General features: G+C 39.8%; 1 non-coding gene across 1 annotated transcript; it reads left to right on the top strand.

Moving 5' to 3' along the window:
- The first annotated feature begins 12652 nt into the window (after positions 1–12652).
- On the top strand, positions 12653–12725 carry TRNAA-UGC (transfer RNA alanine (anticodon UGC)). Its single transcript has one exon. It is a non-coding gene; the product is annotated as a tRNA-Ala (tRNA).
- Positions 12726–13078: the final 353 nt, after the last annotated feature.

Below are 13078 nucleotides of genomic sequence, written 5' to 3'. Positions count from 1 at the left end.
TAAAATATGAATTATGAGTATGTTGTTGATTGTTTAAATTCATCGGTCTAATTCGTGACCTAAATCAGTGAGTGAGTACATGGTTGTATGGACATGTCAATAAGATCCTGTGATTGTGATGGATAGTAGTGGTAGATCTAATTTCTGTGATATGTTTACAAATGTGAGAAGTTTCTTAAATTGTTTTGTTATTTTTACTCTCGCTCGTTCATGGTCTATAATTGATCATCAAATTTGCTTAATTACATACATGTCCATTGCCCTCGTGCCTACTCTATCCCAACACCAACTTTGATTATGAAGACCATTAGTTAGTGAGCTATTTTCGTCATATGCGAGGACGTGGTTGAGTTTTATTTTCTTTATCGAGGTAACACGATATTACCGTCCCTAATACTTTTATTATTGTTCGGGGTTGTATGTGTATGTGTCATTATTTGTCATCGTTTTATGATATCAATTTATACACGGTAATTGTGAATTTCTGATGATTGTCATTATTTCGGTTTGCAAGTATATAAGTACGTATTATATATCTTATTGTCAAGAGGGGGATTTTGGTGAGATGGGTTTGGGTAGATTTGAATGACATATATGATTGGTTGAGCACAAGGATTGGAAATCTATAAGTTTGTAAAGGAAATAATTAGATTTGGTAATGGTTGGCAGTAATGGCTTTTCGTTTGGTTGCTAGGAGATAATGGAGGTACTACGTATTAATTAAGATTGTGTTGTGCTATTGATTCTCATAATATGGAGCTTAAGTTATACTACGATATACCGTGTGGACTTTGGCCTTGAGTTGAGCCTTATTTCATTCGGATTCTCATATATTGATTTTTGGTTCGTATTGTAGTTAAATTGTCTAATCCTTGACCTGACTCGTGGGTGAGTAGCTTAGAGTTTTACTCGCCCGAGAATACCTTTGACTTTATATCAGGCGACCTGAGATACGAATTTTATGCTAATGTACCTGATGCCGAAAGTACGACTGAACCACCCAAACCAGACTTTGGGGAAGAGGCGAACTAGGAAGGGAATGATATAGAAGTCACCAGAATCAGAATAAGCGCGACCTAAGGACTGTTAGGTTAGAGCTAGTAACACCATGATCGGTCTGTTATGAAACCGTGTAAACCTTTGGCTCCTTTCTTGTTGTTCTTTTAGTTTGATGTTGTGTTTTTAAGTTAAGCATGAGCTAAGTAATAAGTGTACTTGTTGACAATCAGTTAATTCCATAATAAAACCTTGTTTTCGACTTTAATGTTACTGCGCAATCTCTTATCATGTGTTCTCTTCTGTTACATGTTGTTGACAGTGATTTTGTTGCATAGGAATATGAAAGTTGAAAAGAGGTTACGAGGACGTAACCATGTTTTTAGTTGGGTAGGATTGTAAAATCTTAATGTTTATGTTGCACTGTTTGTAGATTGTGGTTTTGATCAAGTTGATGTTCCGTTGTGCGGTACCTATGCAAACGAGTTCTCTATGTTTTGTTCTTACTTCTGATTAGTTGGGTTATGTGAAGATGAGTTAAACTTCGGGACGAAGTTTATTTTTAGGAGGGTAGAATGTAACATTTCGTGTCTGTTATATTTAATTGATGTGTCAAAAGTGTGTGTTAACTGTGTTAGAAATACGTGATGTTCGTATGTACGATATACAATACCCCTTTTGATGTTTGAGTACGGGAGCGAACTTTGGGACGAAGTTCATTTTAAGGGGGGAAGACTGTAATACCCCGTATCTTATATAATCGATTAAACAGATATTATTATATATTAGTTATTATACATTTCATATTGGTTGCATCGTAATATCGTGAATGTTATTAAGTCGGGTTTATATCGTATATGTTGAGTCGGGCTACATCACATTTTGTCTTTTGGGTCAAGAATCGTATCACCCATCTACCCATCTACATTCACCCAACTACCATACCCGTTTAAACCATTTGCCTTACCCGGAACATGTAACCATCATTTACCCTAAACCTAATCTAAAAGCCGCTCTCCCTCTCCCCTCTTTTAACAGTTGAGTCATTTCTAATTTCATTTTATCATTCATAAAACCATTTCTAAACCTAAAGAGAGGGAGAGGAAGAAGAATTGTCGAGCCTTTCATTTGATTGCAGATTTCTCATCGATTCCAACCTAATTCGATCTCCCTGTTTGTAAGTCGATTTCATTCCATTGTTTATACTGTTTTAAAATATTCGTCTTCAAAAGGTTTGAAAAGAGAGTCCTGTTTATTTGATGTCTAGTTTATGCATATAAAATCTCATAGTCAAATTCTTTTTGGTTTGTCCTAGGTGATTTATTTATGAACATGTCGCTGAAACGTCCGCGAATCTGATTTGGTTGTGGAAAATGATTTGAAACCCTAATTTTTATGTCGATTAAGTTATGAGGCTTCTTCATACATCATCTTTGTATAGTCTAGATGATAATAGGATTTGGAATTACTGCAAAATAATGTTTTAAACTCATTTTATGAATCAATACTTTTTATGCGACGGTTTATGTCAGTTTTTGGAAATCAGTCTGAAAACCCTTGATAAGTTTGGAATTTGAGAAAAACACTTTAGATATAATTTGTAGCTAAGACTCATGGGGTTCCAATCCAATTGGCCTTGTATCAATGTGATTTTTCTGGAATTAGTTATGTATTTTATTCCGAGTCTGTCATGTGCTGGAAAATCAGGAAAAATCGTGGTTGTCCTTTAAGTTGATATTCCTACTAAGTTATGATGAGTCTAGGTTATGTGCATGATTATTTGATTGAGTAGGTGGTAATTATACATAATTATGTTATGTAGGTGATGGATATGTGAAGGATCATAATTGATTGCTTGTGTGCTTGGATTGCGAAAAGGTAGGGATATACACTTGACTTATTATCGTTGTTGTTGAAAGGTGTCGATTTGTTGTGTTTCATATGACCAAGTTGTGAACGATTATTGTTTCGTGGTTGTTGCTTTATGCTATGACTCATATACTGGATTGTGATTTACCGAATCGATCATATTGAATTGACTATCACAACATTTGGTAGCTGGTATGATTTTATAACTGATCTGTTGAATGATTTACATATTGCATTGCATTGATTACTATTGAGCATTTCATATGCATTGGAGTTTAGAGGATGGTGTGGTGGTGACGTGATTGTGATACGATGTGATGTTGTGATAAGGCCCAGGCGGGTTCTGCGGGAGACTACTGGATAACCTCAACAAGGAGGTGGTATATCGACGACGGTCGATTGATAGTCTGCCGGGGATCGGTATGGCTGGGCGTTCCGGGTTATGAGATATGAGTTGAGATGGAGATGGAGGTGACGGAGGAGCATGCATATCATACTTTGTTGTTTTATTGTATTCCCTACTCAACCTCGTGGTTGACCCTGTGTATTCGTGAACATCTGTGATGATCCAAATATTGGGGAGCAGACTTGACAGGTTTATGAGACAGGATGGGAGCTTGATGGGCATGAGACACTGGATCAGAAGACTTAGTAGCTAGACCATTATTTAGAAGACTTTCACTTTTATTTATATTAGTTCTTTGTAATTTGATGTAAAAGTGGTTTTGTAATAATTAAGTTAAAGTAATTATATAATTTGCCCTGGGAGTTTAATTTGTTATTCACTACCTCGGGAAACCGAGATGGTAACAGTCCGGTTTATTAGGGAATGTCTTGTTAAAGGCTCCTTCATAAATCGGGGTGTTACACGTACCCACCAAATCCCCGCTCATCGTATCGAGCGATAACCCTGTCCATTAATGTGCACATCCCCTTCCGTGGCGGGTTCCACGAAGGGCAAAACTAGGGCGTGAAGTCACTCCCGCAAGTGACCCCACTCAGCCGAGGACACACCTCGAGAACCACCGACAGCGATCACAATCACAACCACAGTCACAGTCGTCACAATACAGGTACTATATCAACAGTCACAAAGCTAACACAACGACCGACACACTAGATCATCTACAGAAACTGAGTAGGCGAACCTACCTTTAAGCACTGCAACCAATCCATGCTGACAAACCACCTATTCAGCGACCAAGCAAAGCCTATAACCACCATACAAATATCTATTACTAACAAGCAACCCTAATTATAGAGAACAAAGACACGGTTGATGACTATGACATACCTATGATGGAGAAAACTCAGCAAGAGACCGCTACCCGACACCAGTAACACCCTCCTAAGGTTCAAGGATCTTCAAAAAGGCTTCCATGAAGGTTTTTGAGGTGAAGGGGAGGGAAAGAGGCGACTGAAGGATAGAAGGAAAGTGGCGGAAGTGATTTGCGGATTTAACAAAACGCGATATAAAACCCTCGCTGAAAACCAGGTACTCGATCGAGTACCCAACATACTCGATCGAGTGGCCCCCTACTCGATCGAGTAACCCAGCTACTCGATCGAGTAGCCTCTACTCTTTCGAGTACCACTCTTAACCCGCAGCCCAAGATGGTTTTGGCACACTTTTCTAAGACTACTCCCGCTCCCATGGTCAGTCAACGCTGGTCAAAGGGTCCCTAAAAGGGCGGCTATTACAGTCTTCCCCCCTTAAAAAGAACATCGTCCCCGAAGTTCAACTCACCCATCTCCCGCTCGCGGCACGAGAACAACACGACCTCACCACTCTTTCCGCTCAAACCATAACTCCTTGGAAATACCATTTCCCCCCATGTCATCATCATCACCGTCTACATTTATACCTATCGATTCTTACTACTGTCATACAAGCGTTATCACCGTCAACCGTTCCTCTACATATATATAAGACATCAAACTCGCAATGCGAATCACCACCCACGATCACCCAACATACGGTAACAACTATCAAACTATCCATCTAGAACATGTCTCATATCAACTTTCATGTGGTACAACTAATGCCACCATGTTACTTGGCAACGTGATTCAAATACGCTTCATCGCACTATAACTATTTCTTCATGCCCGTCTTTTGAAACATACAACTACATTCACTTACAGAACTAAAGTGATCCGTTATACTTCAGAATTTTTTTTTTTTTTTTTTTTTTGTAGTTAAAGCAAAACATAATACCAACAACATTATAAACAAGCAAAACATTATTCAAAAACAGCCTTTTTATTTCGCGACATTACTCTTCCCCTCTAAAAAGGAACTTCGTCCCCGAAGTTCACCACCCAAATTTCAACGCCTATTACTTATTATTTGATTCATGGCATGGGTTAAAACGTATTATTTATTGTGGACATTACTCGCTAAGCACAAACTCGTTAACTTATAAATCACACATAACTCTCCGGGACAACTAGTCGTCAACGATAAGCACGTTAACATTGCACGCACAGCGTATGAATAAATGTAACTTCAATGAGCAAATGGTAAAATAACATATTGTAATATTAAGACAACAACAAACCGTCACCACTTAACTAATCGTTATCAAGATGTATATAAAACCGAAACTTGACTTCCAACATATAAAATTAATGGTCCAAAGGTCTTACTACGCACAACTAACCATGTTAAACATTAAACTCGCAATTATGAAACACTTACCAACTTTTGCTTTTCGAAAATCTCCTGTAACAGTGCTACTCGATCGAGTATATACTGGTACTCGATCGAGTGCCATGCTACTCGATCGAGTGTCTTGGCTACTCGATCGAGTAGCTCAAGATCAGAAACTTTTCTCTCTTTTCTTCCTGCAGCTACTCGATAGAGTACGGGGTACTCTGTCGAGTACCTAAAGGTCAAATTCCTTATTAAAACCTGTTATAAGCTAACACATGTATATAGCCGTCACATAATCTTGGGTCAAGATGGTTTCCCGACCCCTAAAATCAATCCTGCAACATAGGTAGGTAATAAATCCGGCCTTATGGCCACAATACAAGTCCAAAATCAAGTCTCAATGAAATAACTACTAAAGTCTAGCAATACTTCTAACTACTGATACCAAATACCATCAACAAGGATAAAACAAGGAGTATCACTCCTCCTGCTGCTGCTGCTGCTCAAACATCACCTCATCATCACCACCACCAGAAGTACCTGCTCCCGATGACCCGATCCCCGCATCCACTCCTGCTCCTGCTCCTGGGCCCACGTACCATGGAGTCAAGCCACCGTAAGGGAAGGACTGAGGTGCCCCCCACGTCGACTGATCCACCCCGTAGGAATGGAAAACCCCTGAGTAGTCTCCAACTCCACTCCACCAAACTGGATGCGGTCCCTCGGTCCCTATCCCCTGAGCGTACGCCATCTCGTGCATGTTCCGGAGTGTCAAGGTAGATGACACTCTATCTGCCAAGTAGCTGGACCGCGTCTCCGGGGTATCGAGGTAAGGATAGCACGGAAAAGGATGATCTTTCTTCTTTGTGGCGCTACGGTGTGGCCTAGTCTCCGAGGCCCTCTCCCTCACTCGACGGGGTCCCCTCCTCAATCTGGGTCTCTCCACCACCGCAACTCCCGCATTCTCGCCCTTCGTCGGCTCCGGCATCTCCTCGAGGATGGTGCCGTCGATGAGATAGGTCTGTAGATGGCGGGGTCTGTCATCATCCTCCTCCTCCTCATCATCGGAGTCCACCGTCACTACTGTCGGCTCCAAGGGCTCCGTGGGTGGGAGATGCTCAGGAGCTGGAATCTTCATCCAACTCATGCCCCACACTCCACGCTAGGCTACCGTCAGCCAAGGTCCTCAACCATTTCAGGTCGAGATAGTAGTCACGATCCATGGTAGGCACTGGGGTAGCTAGAGGCACGTACTCCGAAGAAGCTTCAAAAGAGGTTAGCTTTTCAGCTAACCGAGTGGCAATAGCGCCACAACTCAGGTACCGGGAAGAGGAAGAAGCCATCAAGGCAAGGGCAGCACAAACCATAGAAGGAGCATTAAAGACCACTTTCCTGGTCCGCTCCGGGTTGAGGTAAGACATCAGAAGTAAGACCTCATGATTATTCAATTTACTGATATCCTTTCTGTCATAGAGGAGGTTCGAAAGAGAACGGAGAAAGACCCTCAAGGTAATATGCTGAACGTCATTAATCAGCATGTTGCTCGAGGTGGGAGCTTGCTTCCCAGTCAAGCAAGGCATTAGGCGGCAGACGCCGCACTCAGCTGGGATATCGGTGATGGAGTCCTTGGGAGGCTTGGCCAACCCAAGGTGAGAGGCAAACAGATCCATAGTCAACAGAAAACTGGTATTCATAAATCTAAACTCAACAGATCGGCCCCATTTGGTCATAGCTAAAAGAGCTCATGAACTCCAAGGTAAGAAAAGGGTAAGTATGATTCCTCAGCCTATACAAACCCGTAAAACCCAAGGTCTCGAATATGTGACTGACATCCGTCTCTATCTCTAACTCCTCTAACATAGTAGTGTCTATACACTTCGTAGGTCTCATTTTACGTTTTTGTAAAGCTACAAAACGCTCCCTCTGTTTGAAATCAACAAAAACAACTGAAGGGTATTCGGGAACTGCGGGTACCACAGGTCCACTCCCTTCCCCATCTCGGGTGGATTACCCCTCCCCGTTTACTTTGGCGGATTCCAAGGTTCAGTCTCGGCATCTGCTTTAGTCATATGATCAAGCAACTTGTATAAACATGCAAATATTTATTTCATGTAATTTGAATTCAACATACTCAGCTAAGTACACAGTTTTTACCAACGAATTTGACATGTGAAGCACATAATTCATGCTATTAACCTTGAATATCACACTATGTACACACATTCGTCACTGGTTTCCAAATTTTGACATACAAGCTTAGTTTACTACTACTCATAGGCCATAGTTATGAAAATTTGACGTGTACACACATTTACTCAGCAATTTCGAACATCCTAGTATGACTCTAAAGTTGTTCCAACACGCTACTAAACACATGTGAGGCAAGTATACAAGTTCGCAGAGAAGAATTTTTAGGACATATGACCATCATCTTCAATATTAGAAAAGAAATTAGCCCAGGTAAGTTGTCAGACGGTCTCTACAGCTGTGACTATTTTGACATCTTTTCATCAATTATCGTTTCTACTATCATACTGAGTTCATCCTCTAGTTAAGCTTTCACATACAACGCCAAATTCCACATATAAATCACGAATTTCCACTTAAGGCACTTTTAAGACGGAGTTTTAAGGCAACTTTCTAGGGTGAAAATCATCAAAATTCATTCTCCAACATGATACAAATAATGTATAATACTTAATTCCATCATCTAATCAATGTAACTCAATCAAAAAATCAATTTCAATTTTGTAAACCCTAGAATTTTCGGTCCCCTAATTGCAAATTTCTAGTTTAATTTGCAGCAATTAATCACCAACAAACACGAAAAGAAGGCATGTGAATCATGTTTCAACAATTAAAAACACCAATTTGATCATAATAATCGGAATTTCAGATTGTTTCACTTCTCTAACACATTCAAAACAATCAATCCTGTAAGTTAAGAAGAATAGCATACCTTGATTGATTAACAAAGCAAAAGGATGGAATTAAACAAGAAAATCAACCCCAAGAATCACCACTAACCCAAGAGAAAGAGAGATTTTGAGAGGAATTAGGTTTAGCTATTTCGAAATATAGAGGAAGGATGAGGAGAATGGGAAAGAAATAGGAAGAATAGGGGTTTTATGAAAACCCGTAGGATTCGCTGTACAGTAACCTACTCAATCGAGTGCCTGGGGTACTCGATCGAGTACCACCCTACTCGATCGAGTAGGAGCTAAATCATCGAGTGTCTGCTGGAATTTTCCCACATCCCGACGTCATAGCTTCCTAACTAGATCGAGTGAGGTCTACTCGGTCTAGTAAACACCCGCACTCGGTAAAGTATGGTTAAGTACTCAGTCAGAAGTACGACGTAAATCAAAGATACCTGCAAAATAACACCGCGTGTCGATGCCAAACTAAGTTCGGAATTCGGCACTAATTATCACTTCGATCATGTATTACAATCATTAGTCACGCACAACGTATCGCCTTACTAATAAGGCGTATGCCACCTTACGCTACAACAACTACCCAACTCGGTTCACCTGCTGCCAAACGTTCCATAAACATATTCACGTTACCATATTGTACTTGAACTTACTATACATGTTACTACTAGACTCATATTCACTCCAATTTGAAGCATATAATTCACCTCAATTCTTTCTTTAACTTATCACATAAATACACACTTTTCAAACAATTGTTCAATCATGTCTTACATTCTACCCTAAGCAATTCATCTTGCACTATCAAATATTACGCAGCGGAAAGTTTCAACTAATTAGCAAAGCATATACACATTGCCATATGCTAAGATTCGGATTATTACTCAACTATGCTACAGCTATTATCATAGTCATTATGGTAGGATTTATAAACTCGCTTACAACTTCCGTCATTGTTACTTTTTAGCAAACACCTACATGTTCACTCTTCATGTCACGACATTCGATTCCACATTTTCACACATCACTATCACTTAAACCTTCGTCCCATATCTCATAACCATCCTATAAGCTTGCTATTCATTCAAAGAATTTCAATAATCTCATCAACAATTACCTTACACGGCCCAAATACTACCGTCACACCCCTACTAATTCCTAACAAAAACCCCACCGGAGGTAGCTCCGGCACAGTTAACATACATATCACACATAGACGCACGGACTCTACATTCCCATACCATGTGACTGGCTTAAGCGTCATGGGGCCAAGATTTTGAAATGAGGGCGCCTACTCACCCAAAATCTAGCATCAGCTGGGGCTCCCATTACACATACACCAGGTTCATTTTATTAGACTCCCTACGTTCATTATGTTCATTTGTTACAGGTTCCAAAATCGTCGCTCTGATACTACTTTGTAACACCCCCATATTCAGAGGAGCCTTAACTAGGCCTTCCTTAGCATACAAGGGCATTACCATCTCGGTTGCCCGAGGAAAGTAATTATCAAACGTCAATAAAAGAACTATTAAGTTATATTACAAGTGATTTAAACCAACAAACGAAATAAAGGTACAACTCAGAGACTACTCGCTATGACCATCGTCTCTCGTGAGGACTCATCCCTTCCCGGACTCCAGCTATCAAGAACATCAACACCTGCTAAGACCGACTGCTCACCATAGGGGATCACGGCAGACACATAACAAACAAACAACCACACAAGGTCAGTACTGAGATAAGATAAGACAACGGCAACCACAATTATCAATATAAACAATACTATCAGTCCCAAACGCAATTACCGCAATCCAACCAACTCATCATCGATCGTCCCCTTTGGACCTGACCCGCCGATGGGGGACCCGCCGTACCCACCAAATCCCTGCTCATCGTATCGAGCGATAACCCTGTCCATTAATGTGCACATCCCCTTCCGTGGCGGGTTCCACGAAGGGTGAAACTAGGGCGTGAAGTCACTCCCGCAAGTGACCCCACTCAGCCGAGGACACACCTCGAGAACCACCGACAGCGATCACAATCACAACCACATCACCATCGTCACAATACAGGTACTATATCAACAGTCACAAAGCTAACACAACGACCGACACACTAGACCATCTACAGAAACTGAGTAGGCGAACCTACCTTTAAGCACTGCAACCAATCCATGCTGACAAACCACCTATTTAGCGACCAAGCAAAGCCTATAACCACCATACAAATATCTATTACTAACAAGCAACCCTAATTATAGAGAACAAAGACACGGTTGATGACTATGACATACCTATGATGGAGAAAACTCAGCAAGAGACCGCTACCCGACACCAGTAACACCCTCCTAAGGTTCAAGGATCTTCAAAAAGGCTTCCATGGAGGTTTTTGAGGTGAAGGGGAGGGAAAGAGGCGACTGAAGGATAGAAGGAAAGTGGCGGAAGTGATTTGCGGATTTAACAAAACGCGATATAAAACCCTCGCTGAAAACCAGGTACTCGATCGAGTACCCAACATACTCGATCGAGTGGCCCCCTACTCGATCAAGTAACCCAGCTACTCGATCGATTAGCCTCTACTCTATCGAGTACCACTCTTAACCCGCAGCCCAAGATGGTTTTGGCACACTTTTCTAAGACTACTCCCGCTCCCATGCTCAGTCAACGCTGGTCAAAGGGTCCCTAAAAGGGCGGGTATTACATGGATGACATATTGATCATTGGGAATGATTTAAGACTTTTGAAGTATAATAATACATCTTTAATATCCGGATTTATGGAGATAAATCTACATGATATTAGCGTCAAATAAGAAGTCTTATGTTGATAAGATTCATGATTAGTTCAATCGAGTTGAACATATTTGATTGATTCCATTTGCGTCATTCTTAGGATCAATTAAATGAGTAATGATGTATAACACTTCATATACTTTGAGTATGATGAATTGTTTCAAAATCGAATTTAAGTAATAGTTACCAAATAGCCATATAGATTATCCTTAAGTGCTTGTAGAAGCATTAAGGGTGTAAAGTTAAGTGTTTTGATGCAATTCACTAATTTGTGTAAGGGCTTACACTAATGACTGTTGAGATTGTATAAGGTTTCGGACAAAAACCATATTCAAAACACCTAAAGATGGTTAAGGAACCATTGTGGCTATGTTATTTAAGAAATGGATTTGTTAGAATCGTTCTAGGCAATAAAGAACAATGAGAGATGCTTACAACGGAAATTGAGTACACTTGCAATCATGAGATGTGCAAGAGAATGGATCCCGCACACTGTGAAAACAGTGGGAGCTATTCTAAGGCTAGAGAGCTTATGTCTAGATTGGATCTAGACACGTACTCAGAAAGTTTTGTAATGCAAATGTATACATTACAAAGGAAAACGAGTATGTAGTAAGGTTGAGTAAGGTACAAGAAGTTGATAAAACCTACTAACCAAAGCCTTCTCACGGGCTTAACAAGATGAGTCATGTCAGATGTCATTTCAATTGCATTGAGATGAACAACTACATATAAGATGAAAATGAGAGAAAGCTAAATATTTAATTTTGAATTAAATAATCATATTGTTTTCATAATCAAATTGCCATATTCTTTCTTAGCTAGATAGATACACTCCTTTAAGTTTCTAGATACATACATTTAACTAGATAGATACACTCCTTTAATTTGTTAGATACATACCTCTAGTTAGCTATATGCCTATATACACTCCTTTAAGTTTCTAGATACACTCTTTTAAGGCGATAGATACACTCCCTTAAGTTGCTAGATACATATCTCTAATTAGCTAGATACACAGCTTTAGTTAGATACATACATTTAATTAGATAGATACACTCCTTTAATTTGCTAGATACATACCTCTACTTAGCTAGATACACTTTTTTAAGTTGCTAGATACACTCTTTTAAGGTGGTAGATACACTCTCTTAAGTTGCTAGATACATATTTCTAATTAGCTAGATACACACATTTAGTATCAAGTCATATTTCTAATTAACTAGATACACAATTTTACTGGATGCAAACATGGTTTTGTGTAATAAAGGATCATATTAACATGAAGTTCTAGGGATGATACTATTTCTTTGTTAAACATCTTGGAATCAAACCTTGTTTTAGGTACATTTTGCACAATTAAGGCAATATACCAAAATTTCCTCTGCTTTTCAACCCAACGGGGGTGTAGCTCATATGGTAGAGTGCTCGCTTTGCATGCGAGAGGCACAGGGTTCGATTCCCCGCACCTCCATTATTATTTTCCCTAGCATTGGTATGACATTAGTCCTGCATAAAAACATCCTTCAATCTTAGTTAGATGGAACTTCAGTATGTGCTAATTCTACTCTTCAAGTTATTATTATGTTATGATTTAAGAACTTCAGAGTTTCATATATTTTTGGTAGACCAAACAATACTAATGCTCAGTTAAAGAAATGCAATTGAACTGTTAACAGATGGCTGAGTACCGGCTATAAAATCTATCTGATACAAATGTGTGCACTGCAGTAAAGTACTAAACCTACAATTTCCCAAACTTCAGATAGTGCAAAATTTTATGTTTCAAATTTTTTTCATGCAGTGGGAATATGGGACAAACGTTTT

The sequence above is a fragment of the Silene latifolia genome, chromosome 1 (genome assembly GCF_048544455.1).
Source record: "Silene latifolia isolate original U9 population chromosome 1, ASM4854445v1, whole genome shotgun sequence".
NCBI lineage: Eukaryota > Viridiplantae > Streptophyta > Magnoliopsida > Caryophyllales > Caryophyllaceae > Silene > Silene latifolia.
This window is presented reverse-complemented; position numbering and strand designations above follow the sequence as displayed.